This window comes from Haliotis rubra, unplaced genomic scaffold (genome assembly GCF_003918875.1).
Source record: "Haliotis rubra isolate DU_JTF1 unplaced genomic scaffold, ASM391887v1 Scf460, whole genome shotgun sequence".
NCBI classification, from domain to species: Eukaryota; Metazoa; Mollusca; class Gastropoda; order Lepetellida; family Haliotidae; genus Haliotis; species Haliotis rubra.
The window spans coordinates 506,580-517,941 of NW_025767147.1; the positions used below are offsets into that span (position 1 = coordinate 506,580).

General features: G+C 39.3%; 1 long non-coding RNA gene across 1 annotated transcript; it reads left to right on the forward strand.

Annotated features, from left to right (window-relative positions):
• Positions 1-6,651: 6,651 nt before the first annotated feature.
• On the forward strand, positions 6,652-10,136 carry LOC124290303. The gene is made up of 3 exons (XR_006901884.1): positions 6,652-6,804; positions 8,522-8,618; positions 10,108-10,136. It is a non-coding gene; the product is annotated as an uncharacterized LOC124290303 (long non-coding RNA).
• The last annotated feature ends 1,226 nt before the right edge of the window (positions 10,137-11,362 follow it).

Here is an 11,362-nt window from a genome sequence, read left to right on the forward strand (position 1 = left end):
AAACGTCTCGCAGAATATGCAGACTCACAAACATTTCAACCTCCTGCTTCATCCTGTCTAATTTCTGGAAGCAAACCCAGACACTCTTCCAAAGGTAGTCCAGAGATTGGAAGACACAAAATTAAGGGTACCAAGAACAATGGGGAGTCGGACAAGTTGGTACTTGGCATGCAAGTATGGCATTTCGTAAACGAGGTCCGCATATGTGTCATGTCGTTTTAAAGGGACAGATGCAATTATATATAACATCCATCAATTATATAAAAACAACAAGGTCAGCTTTGTTGGCTTGGAACGCGTAAGACTGTATATAAGTCTATTCCTCAGATAAGTGTTATTTTCAATGACACCATTTACATATTCTTCGTTGAAGCATAGACCTCTGAGTTAAGACCAAAATCATGCAGAATCTGTTAATAAAAGGAGTCACACCATAATGTCGGTTGATTTACCGTGTCTGAGGTAAAGTTGGACAACCACTGACAAGATGTTGGACAGTCTAATTAAATCCACAACATAATCTACGTTTCATATTTACATGTTAATGTAAAATTACAAAAATGACGGCTAGGAGCGTGAACTCAGTGGTTCTGAACAGGAATTAGAAAGCCGCCTAATTAACTTTTTAACCCAGCCTACTTCATCCAAGCGGAGGAATGAGCAGGAGTGCACATAAACTCATTGCAGCATCGTTCAGTGAGTGGGTATGCTTTTACGCCGCTTTTGGTATTATTTCACCAACATCACGGCAGGGGACACCATAAATGGGGAATCGAACCCGGGTCTTCATCGTGGCGAGCGGACGCTTTGACCACAGGAAGGCTGGGTCTATGCCGACTTGATATTTCCCTTCACTTCGTTAATTGTCATTCTGTACCATCCAGCAGTACTGAATCATCAACACTGACATTGATATTGTATTCAATATCCTTGGCTCTTGTGGAGTGCCTTGCTTGCATTATTATCATTAGATATATAATTAAAGTTGCGGGCAACCTTGAGGTCTCCTTGGCTTGGATAATTTCTAAACATTTGGTACCTGATGTCGAAAGCAGTAAAGGTTATAGCTGATATGGATCATATCATTGTCAGTAATGAAAAATACTTCAGTGTTAAACTTTGAATTCTTATGTTTTCAGGGTTAGAAACAAAGGATTGTGTTGTATGGTATGGGTAATTGCACGTTTATTTTCGGGTGAGTGTAGATACAATTTCCAGCTAAAAGCACCTCTACTGCAGTGTATTTTAATGTTGTGTAGCGCTAGCTCTCGTCATTGTCAATTGAAATTGACATCGTCTCCCATATCCGCACGTGGTCCACGCTTTGCAGTGGTAGTCTCTTTATAGCAGATATCGTCCCTGCGCTTTCCTTCAGACTGTCGCATGCTTTGCACGGGCAATCTGCCGTGTCGTAAATCTCCGAGAAAGTTATGACACATTCCAGACATCACAAAGTCGGCGAGCGAGTGAGTGGATTTGTAGGATTTTCAGGGCTGCCTCTAACCACGAAACGGTGATATTTTTAACATGTACCTTAGAATAAAAAATGATCAGCAAACCATAGACATATCCACTGACAATTTTCATAGCCCACAGTATAGAACCAATCAAGATTAGCAACTGTGGTGAGGAAAATAGAATATTATTTGTCCCTCCGTTGTCGTTGAAGCTATGTTGCTGCAACTGGTACACACAACTGACACTGGCGGCATAAATGCACATCCCAATTTTGGTCGAAATTGGTTTCCGAGTTACGGGTGTTTAAAGCTGGAAAACATGAGCTGTGAGGACTGGGAAACTTGACCCCTGGTCGGCGCGGGGTCATGTACCTTTTAAGAAGTTCGGGAGAAGAAATAGTTCGCTCTTTGACAGGCTGTAGCTCCGTTGTCCTTGGGTCTACGTTCAAAACAATTAGTGTTCTGGAATCGTCAGAACTTCAGCTATCAGACGCACCGTTTCACGTGTCCAAACGGTGCATTTGAGCGACTTGAGCCGTCCAGGCGAAATGGTAGGCATTTTGATTGTAGGACACATAATGCATTTGCGCAATTTTCAATGCCATATGGCCGACAAACGATCCAATTTTGTATATGCATGTAAGAACACGAAATGTTAAGCATCTTATGTTGATGCATGCTGCCAGGTTTTACTGCCTTCTGTGCAGAACTAGAGCAGCTATGCTGTTTATAATGTAGTATCATCAGAATCTGACGAAATCCAATATGGCCGCCAAGCAATGCACATTTTGACATGAACCCAAGAACAAAAAATGTTCAACATACCAAGTTACTACGTATTGCCAGATGCTAGCTGCATAGGTGAAATAGTAATGTTGCTGCGAGTTTTTGAAAATACATTTTAGTACAAAATAAACAACAGAAGCAAACGTCTAGATATCCGTAACTAATTAAGATATCGCAACATAGCTTATGGGCATTAATAATTGAGGTATATGTTGTATATCCGCACATTTACAGCGTTCTGCAGTTCATACGTTCAGAGTTATGGCTTGCGAAAAATGCCTACCCTACAAAATCTGCACATTTCCGAGAAACATCTTCAATCCAATATGGCCGCCGCATCACGTGACTTTTGACATAGGACCAAGAACAGAAAATGTTCAACAACGAAAGGCCACTTCAGAACAAGCGCTTAAAATGTTGTATGTGGTAAGTTTCGTTTGGCACAAAATGGCAAAGAAGCCCGTGAAAGTTTTTGAAGACAACTTTTGCCGAAAAGTAGCGTCCAATATGGCGGCCATCATATAAACATAGGCACATTTGACGATGCTACTGTGTAGACACATGCATAGACACAAAGTATGCAACGTTTGACAGCCGTAGCCCTTGCAGTTTTAGTGCAGCACATTTTGGGAGGTATGCAGTCAGGATTTTGCTGAAAAACATCACCAAAAACTTCAATCCCAAATAGCGTCCAAACGGTGCATTTTAGCGACTTGAGCCGTCCAGGCGAAATTGTAGGCATTTCGATTGCGCATCTGCTCCAGAACTTCGGCAAACATTGGAGCATTAGTTTTGGAGATATTTGCATTTGCGTTTGAAATTTTTGAATTAATTTTGAATTATCTGCCCTTTGCTATTGGGCCTACAGCCTACAGATTTTAAAGCGCGATATGTACACCTCGGTGGGCATCTGGGTGATTTTTTTCAAGGCATTTTGTCCAGCGGTGCTCTCTGTAGCTCTGGTACAAAATACGGCGGAAGAATAAATAATAATAATAATAATAATAATAAAAACACGAACGATTACAATAGGTCTCCTGCCTAAAGGCAAAGGAGCCCTAATTAGATGCAAAAGAGTACAATAAAATGGAGGGCCTGCCATTATACCTGATAGATATACATGACTGGGGGATGATCGTGGGTGTTGACTTCTATTGTCTGACATGATTCTTCACCTACCATTTGTACTCTGCCGCAGTTTGTTCTTTGTGTGGAGTTTGCCTCTTACCTGCATCCTTTTGGCTTGACCTTCCCCAATACCATGCCCAGTAAGTTTCTGTCAATCTATACTGAGCTATACTGGGGGCCATGAATACCCATTGGCATGTGGAATTCAACGTAACTGTATGTCTGGCCTTTTGTTTGCCTATTATTCAGTCTTCTTCTCTTTGTCAATATCCCGTGAAGATCCGGGTTAGAATTGATCTTCAGTAACCCACGCTTGCTGAAAGGCGACTAAACGGGATCGGGTGGTCAGGCTCGCTGACACATGTTATCGTATCCCAATTGCGTAGATCATTGCTCATGCTGTTGATCACTGGAGTGTGTGGTTTAGACTCGATTATTTACAGACCGCTGCCATATAGCTGGAATATTGCTGAGTGCAGCGTAAAACTAAACTCACTCACTCACAATATTAAAATTAAAATTTGGTATCATACATTAAATTTTCAGACAGGTGGTAATAGTACCACGTGGATTCCCACTGTAAACCAATTTGCGCAAAAGTTTTGAGTGAGTGAGTGAGTTTAGTTTTACGCCGCACTCAGCAATATTCAAGCTATGTGGCGGCGGTCTGTAAATAATCGAGTCTGGACCAGACAAGCCAGTGATCAACAGCATGAACATCGATCTGCACAATTGGGAAACCATGACCTGTGTCAACCAAGTCAGCGAGCCTGACCACCCGATCCCGTTAGTCACCTCTTACGACAAGCATAGTCGCCTTTTGTGGCAAGCATGGGTTGCTGAAGACCTATTCTACCCCGGATCTTCACGGGTCCACACGACAGACGTAAAGGAAACGTAAATGAGGAGGCAGCTGGTTTAGTTTCATCTTTGTCTTTAATGGTTCTGTATGTCAGAAGATGTGAAAACATTCTTAGGTTCACTGAAATAACAAGAATGAGTGAGTGAGTTTTGTTTAACGCCGCGATCTGTCTATGAATATTACATAATATGAGCTAAATGTTCGAATAAAGCCATGAGCACGGATATGGACTGATATTTTCTGTTTTAAGTAAAAGGAACCAACACAATACTTGGGATTGTTTATATATATTTGAAATCCTATAGACTGTCACATGCACGACACATAATAACTATACGTATGTATGGTATGAAATCGGTGTACTATTGGTAGTTCAATGGCATAGCTCTTGCCTTATGCAAGTAGGTTATACGACGTGTTTCAGATCAAATTCATTCCGCCAGTACCGAGTGAGTCCGCATGGAGACATCACATATGAAGGCCTAACCGTCTCAATGGTGCCACTGAATATTAAAGACAGGCCCGGGTACAGACCGTAAATATCGGTGGAACTGGTCCCAAACTTCGTTTTATTTCACATTAAACATTTAAGATTTTTCATAGATCAGGTGATCTTGGTAGGTGAGAGTGCGTGAGTAAAGATTTTAAGTCACATCGGCAGTATTTCAGCCATATCGTGTCTATATCAAGTTATATATTAATGACAATTATAGGTAAATTATTAAAACCTGTTAACGAAGGACAATAAATATACTATAGTATCACAGATATGAATATAAAACTAGCATGTACAACTAAAGACAATACAATATAAAACACGGGCTACAGATCGCCAACAACTGAAGGTAGATCACCATACTAGGGACCTTTGGAACTTATAGTACATTTGCTTCCTGCATGGGCCCCAGATGGATTTTACACCATCCCTCCAGCTGCTGGCGATTGTAGGTAATGTTAGCAATTTATCTAAAAACTACAAATATTCTAAGATTAAAAACGATGGTAGCTATGATTATTCTGTGATTGAAGTGGGCTTACATACCGGTAGTTCAGACTAGACTAGCTTATATACTTATTATTATTCATAAGTTGAGGATACAGGGGACAATACATGAGTCATATGGAGAGTGTACTGAAGAACCTTCAATTCTCAAGTTCACAAAACTGTATGAGATAATATTTGTTAACATATTTCAGCTCATGGTGCACCCTGTGACTCTGCAATCAACACGCACGGGGCATATTTCGTGGGACTTTGTTTTTAGAAGCATGTTTGATTAGTTTGCAAGCCTTGTCACTCAGGAATATGCACCTGTGATAGTTTCCTGTCTAACGGGTTTTTATAACAGTCTTATCTGTTACGTGTATAAGCCTGATTACACCTCCAATCTTGAGGTAATGGAAACTATTTTCCCAGTTGACAATTGTATTCACTTGTATTTATTTGTTTGGGATTTCCCAAAAAATATTTAATATGTTGTGATGATCTCAACATACGATGGAATGCTGCAGGAAAGGACTGATTGACTCACTTGGAGAGGGATGAAACAGATGTAAGGGTTAGAACAGTTATATTCTGGTTGTAAGGCAACTTGAAATATTGATAGTTATAACTTGAATAACCTCGATGACCTGGTTGGTAATACATCAAGGCATCACGACGCTGTTCATAACATCAATCACTGGATTATCAGGTCTAGACTTGATTATTGATACTTATACCTCCAGTAGTGCTAAACACGGCTTTAAAATAGAAATAAAAGCTAAGAAATGGCCTATGTTTTATGATGGTCGATGTCGTACAAAATGCATCTGTCATTTTGTTTACATGTAAACATACCTACACGTAAACCTTTTTAATGGACGTTAAACTAAGAATCACCACATCTTGTCAAATTCTATTAAGTAATAGTATTTCTGAAGTTAGTTTTCATTGACCAATACTTTTTGGGTTTTAATCCTGCTTTGTGATAACATTAAAACATTGATGTAACATCCTGGTCGTCGCCATTTCAAGAAAATGACATTTACTGAGGTATTTAACTAACTGTCCCCATTTTTGCACAATCCGCTGGGAGTAATGACTAGGTACAATATGTACACATATATTTAAACACGTGATCACTACGTGAAACGTCCACAATAATGAACACATTCCCCTGATCAATTAAACATTGCCCTTACTTATGTCACGTAAAGGTGGTCAAGAATCGTAATTTACAAAAAAATAAATAAAATTTTATTAACATGTGCCTGTTGAGTGATACACATTGATTTGTTATTGTGTTTCCAAGGCAGCGGTAAACAAACTCGATATCGAGAGTTACTATGAACAATAATCGTCTGACTAACTCATTCAAGAGAAAGGGGTGTCGTTAACCCAAATTTAAAAATGTTTAAACTTTGATACTGGACACTGCGTCCTACAGACTTTAATATTAATTGACAAAAGTCACCCTATTTTGAAAAGTGAAACAACCCAAACACCATTTAAAAAGGACTGTCGTCCCGCCCAAGTATCCCAACAGGGGAAGACAGGAGGACGACCGCAGGGGACGCGTAGTTACTCAGGTATGTTATAATGGACAATTTTCATAGTTTCTCAAGCGGAGGGGTTGATTGGAGGAGTTACTGCAGGGTAAGTGAGATGTATTACGTCAGTGCAACTGAATACCCAGTCTTGCCTACCCTCAGATTCTGATTCCATTTGGTGTACCATCATATCTGAGAGACCTTGTCAAACCATATGTACTCAGCTGATCTCTCAGATCAAACAACACCCTGTTGTATTTTGTTCTTTAAGTCATTTTGAGAACTTTCTCCTCTGTATCTGCCTCTCATTGGAACAACCTGGCCATTGTCATCAGATGTGTGTGCTAGTTTGTTGTTTAACGCCGCACTCACAGATATTCCAGCTATTTGGCAGCAGTCGGTAAATAATCGAGTCTGGGCCAGATAACCCAGTGATCAACATCATGAGTATCGATCTACGCAATTGGGATGCGATGGCATGCGTCAACCAAGTCAGCGAGCCTGACCACCCAATTCCGTTTGTCGCTTCTTACGACAAGCTTGGGTTGCTGAAGACCAATTCTAACCTAGATCTTCAAGGGCATTGCCATCAGAGAATTTCAAATTCTATCATGCTTATCATCATATTATATTCTATGCAGCTGTCTTTTGTCCATAGACATTTGTTGTAGCGAATCAACAATCACTGGATGCTTGTAAAGATGTTTCATAAAGATGATTATTATTTTTTTAAATGTAAACTAGCTGTGACAATTATACAAATGAAAATCATTTATAACACCTGGTGTTTTAGAAAAGGGTAAGCATGTCCTGCTAAACATTTACAAACAAAAATGTCATAAGGTATTCTAAACAGGTTATGTCAAAACATCAGCCAGTATCTTTATTTATCACACAATGGATAGTGTTCTCGGCAGGATAAAGCCAACGGATATTTTCGGTATCCGTTGGGGTCGTGTACGGATATCGATGCAAATTAGAGAGATTATATGCAAATTTCAGGTAAACAAACATGGCGTCAAGGTCGTATCCGGTTTGACGGCCGTGTTTACTGTACTGTCAGTGATTTTTTCCAAGAAAATTCATGCCTGGTTATGATAGATGGAGTAGATTACAAAGCGAAGATAGAAATACATAGGCTTACGAAGATACCAACGTCAGTTCCCCGACCGACTGTCAGTGTTAGCGAGAGAACGGCATAGGAATCCAGGTGCACAATGTCACGCTAACATTAAAGCGTATTTTGTTGTTCAAAAGGTTAACTGAAGGTTTTTGAAGTTCCACGCGAGTTTGTTGTTATTTTTTAAACGTAAGCTAAGATTTGTTGATAACAATACGTGATTTAGCATAAAAGCTTACTGGGAACTAGATGACCTATCACAGTCAGCTGGGTGGTCAGGAGAAAATGATGTCACCGGGCTTGTGACGTGACGTATAAATCCTCACATATTTGTGACGTCATAGACATTCCATGAAGTTTAGTTTCATGATTTGTGGCATTTGAAATGGCATTTTTGTAAGTTAGAAGGCAAAAATGACATTGTATGATAAATAGGTTATCAAGGCTCGCTAAATACAATGATTATTCCTAATGCAGGATATTAACCATCCCAAATCACACTCGCGTGATAACCTACATGGGTCCTTTTACATTACCATTATTGGCCTTTTTTGAAGACTGTCCGTGAAATGACAGAACATGCCTTTTCTGTAATCACGCAGCGATCTGAGTATATATCGAGTGTTTCGTTTTCAGATCATTCCTACTTTCAAGTAAGACCTGACAATGCGAGCCATCATTCCACTGTTGGTGCTGATAGTCGGCGTGGCCGTGATGATGACACGGGCAGATGGTAAGTGTGGTTCGATGTGCACCATTATAATATCATGTATAACTTACTTAAATGATGCTAAAAAATAATTTCATATCAAACTTTCGTAATGGAATTATGATAATCATGAATTGTTTGAAAGAGGATAACAGAATCTAGAGAGTGACGCTTGTTTAATCCCACTTTGGACATTATTTAATCACACCATCATGGCTGCTACTTAAAGAAGTTATCATGGTTGAGAATGGGATGGGATACAGAATCCGGGCATGTCTAAGGGAAGCAATCTCTCAAAGGACACTTGGACATCTTAGACTGTTTGAACAACAATACTCTCAAAATAAAAATGAAGATTTCATTTATACAACGCTGCAGTACAACTATCAGTACTCGTAGGCTTGTATACAGCGTCTGCTTGTAGGCTTGTATACAGCATTTGCTTGTAGGCTTGTATACAACGTCTGCTTGTAGGCTTGTATACAACGCCTGCTTGTAGGTTTGTATACAACGTCTGCTTGTAGGCTTGCATACAGCGTCTGCTTGTAGGCTTGTATACAGCGTTTGTTTGTAGGCTCGTATACAACCTTTGCTTGTAGGCTTGTATACAACGCCTGCTTGTAGGTTTGTATACAACGTCTGCTTGTAGGCTTGTATACAGCGTCTGCTTGTAGGCTTGTATACAACCTTTGCTTGTAGGCTTGCATACAACGTTTAATTGTAGGCTTGTATACAAGGTTTACTTGTAGGCTTGTATACAACGTTTGCTTGTAGGCTTGTATACAACGTTTTCTTGTAGGCTTGTATACAACGTTTACTTGTAGGCCTGTACGCAACGTTTGCTTGTAGGCTTGTATACAGCGTTTACTTGTAGGCTTGTGTAAAACGTTTGCTTGTAGGCCTGTTTACAACGTTTGTTTGTAGGCTTGTATACAACGTTTGCTTGTAAGCGTGCATACAGCGTTTGCTTGTAGGCTTGTATACAGCGTTTACTTGTAGGCTTGTATACAACGTTTGCTTGTAGGCTTGTATACAACGTTTGCTTATATAGGCTTGTATACAACGTTTGCTTGTAGGCGTGTATACAACGTTTGCTTGTGGGCGTGTATACAACGTTTGCTAGTAGGCTTTTATATTACGTTTGTTTGTAGGTATGTATACAACGTTTGCTTGTAGGCATGTATACAGTGTTTGCTTGTAAGCGTGTATACAACGTTTGCTTGTAGGTTTAACTCTGCACTAACTAGTGGAGCCATAATCATTTAACCCAGGGTTTGTGGTGTTATAGCACCATGACAACACGACATGTTCATGTTATTAACCACTGGTTTACTTGGCATAGATTCCAGTATTTACATGCCCTTTCCCCGAGATATAGCTGGAATATTGTAGATTAAGGAATTAAACACAACAGCCTGAATATATTAGTAAATTTGTTTTTTTCTCCATTAGAATTGAAATTTTTAAGAATTTAAACAACCAGATTTCCTAACATGCAAATGTTCTTTTTCAGATTCATCATCAACATCAACAACCACCACATCAACAACATTAGTAAGTATGTAACACATGAGGACTTACCCATACCAATCATGTCTTATCCTTATATATACTGATGTGCTGATCGGGGCGGTTTCCGTGGGGACTGAAGTGCAAATATACTTTTAGTGGGATCGATCTATTGGTGATTTTATTATGGACGAATTCCATATGCCCATTATTTCAAAATATTTAAATCACTTCGAGATACTTTATAAAGTGTCATACTGTTTAAAAGCGAGTGTATTTCACGTTCGTCATGGATTAGGGAATTCTGGAAAGATGAATGACGTCTTCTTTGATAATTTAAATGCAAATTTCAATTTAAGGTTATATTCCAGGATTGAGATTTGTCAGAATGGCTTTCGTGTGACTAAACTTGATTACAAAATGAAATTCGTTCAGGATAATTTCTTCACGAGAGTTGATTATAACATGGAATATTGTCTAATTATACTAGTGTCTTCAATAATTTCATTAATGTTATCAGATTTCTGTCTTTCTTCAAATGTTGCTACGATTTTTTGGTCTGTTATTATCGCGGAATTTCCCACGAACGTTTTCCGACCCATTTTCTTTTAAAAAATATATATTTTTGTAGTTTGGCTATCAAAACGTATTGAGCCTAAAATACTTCTCATATGCGCATGATAAAAACAACTGTATGCCATTGAAGAGTGGTTTGTATCATTCACATCCATGAACCAATGCTTCTAATCTGAGTGTCAGCTCCCAGTACCTTAACACATGAAAGTATGTTTTACATAACGGAACGCATTCACTATCGTCTGTACATTGGTTGAAATAGTGTACACACAACTGTACCTTAGTCGAGAATGAATGGATGTGGGCATTTCGGGACAGATCAAATCCCAAGCGAAAGGAAGCTGCTAACGTTTGGAACCGTCTAGGTGTTTGCACATCCCGATTGTAATAATCTTTTCAGTCACCAGTTTGTTTGGTCAAACCGTGTTGTAGCTGGAACATTGCTGAATACGGCGTTAAACAACGTTGACGTCATCGAATTCACACTGAAAAGATGCATCCAGTGCTTTCATTAGAATACCACTTGTTATGTATTCACAATGTGTCAGAACATACCTCTGAATGTTAAAGCAGCCGACCCATATTGATGCAGACATTATAAGTGGCTTTGCATAGGCACATGTATGTATCAATCGTGAACGTTTTGAAACTTCCAAACTGATTTTTTTTATTCCTACAGGAAA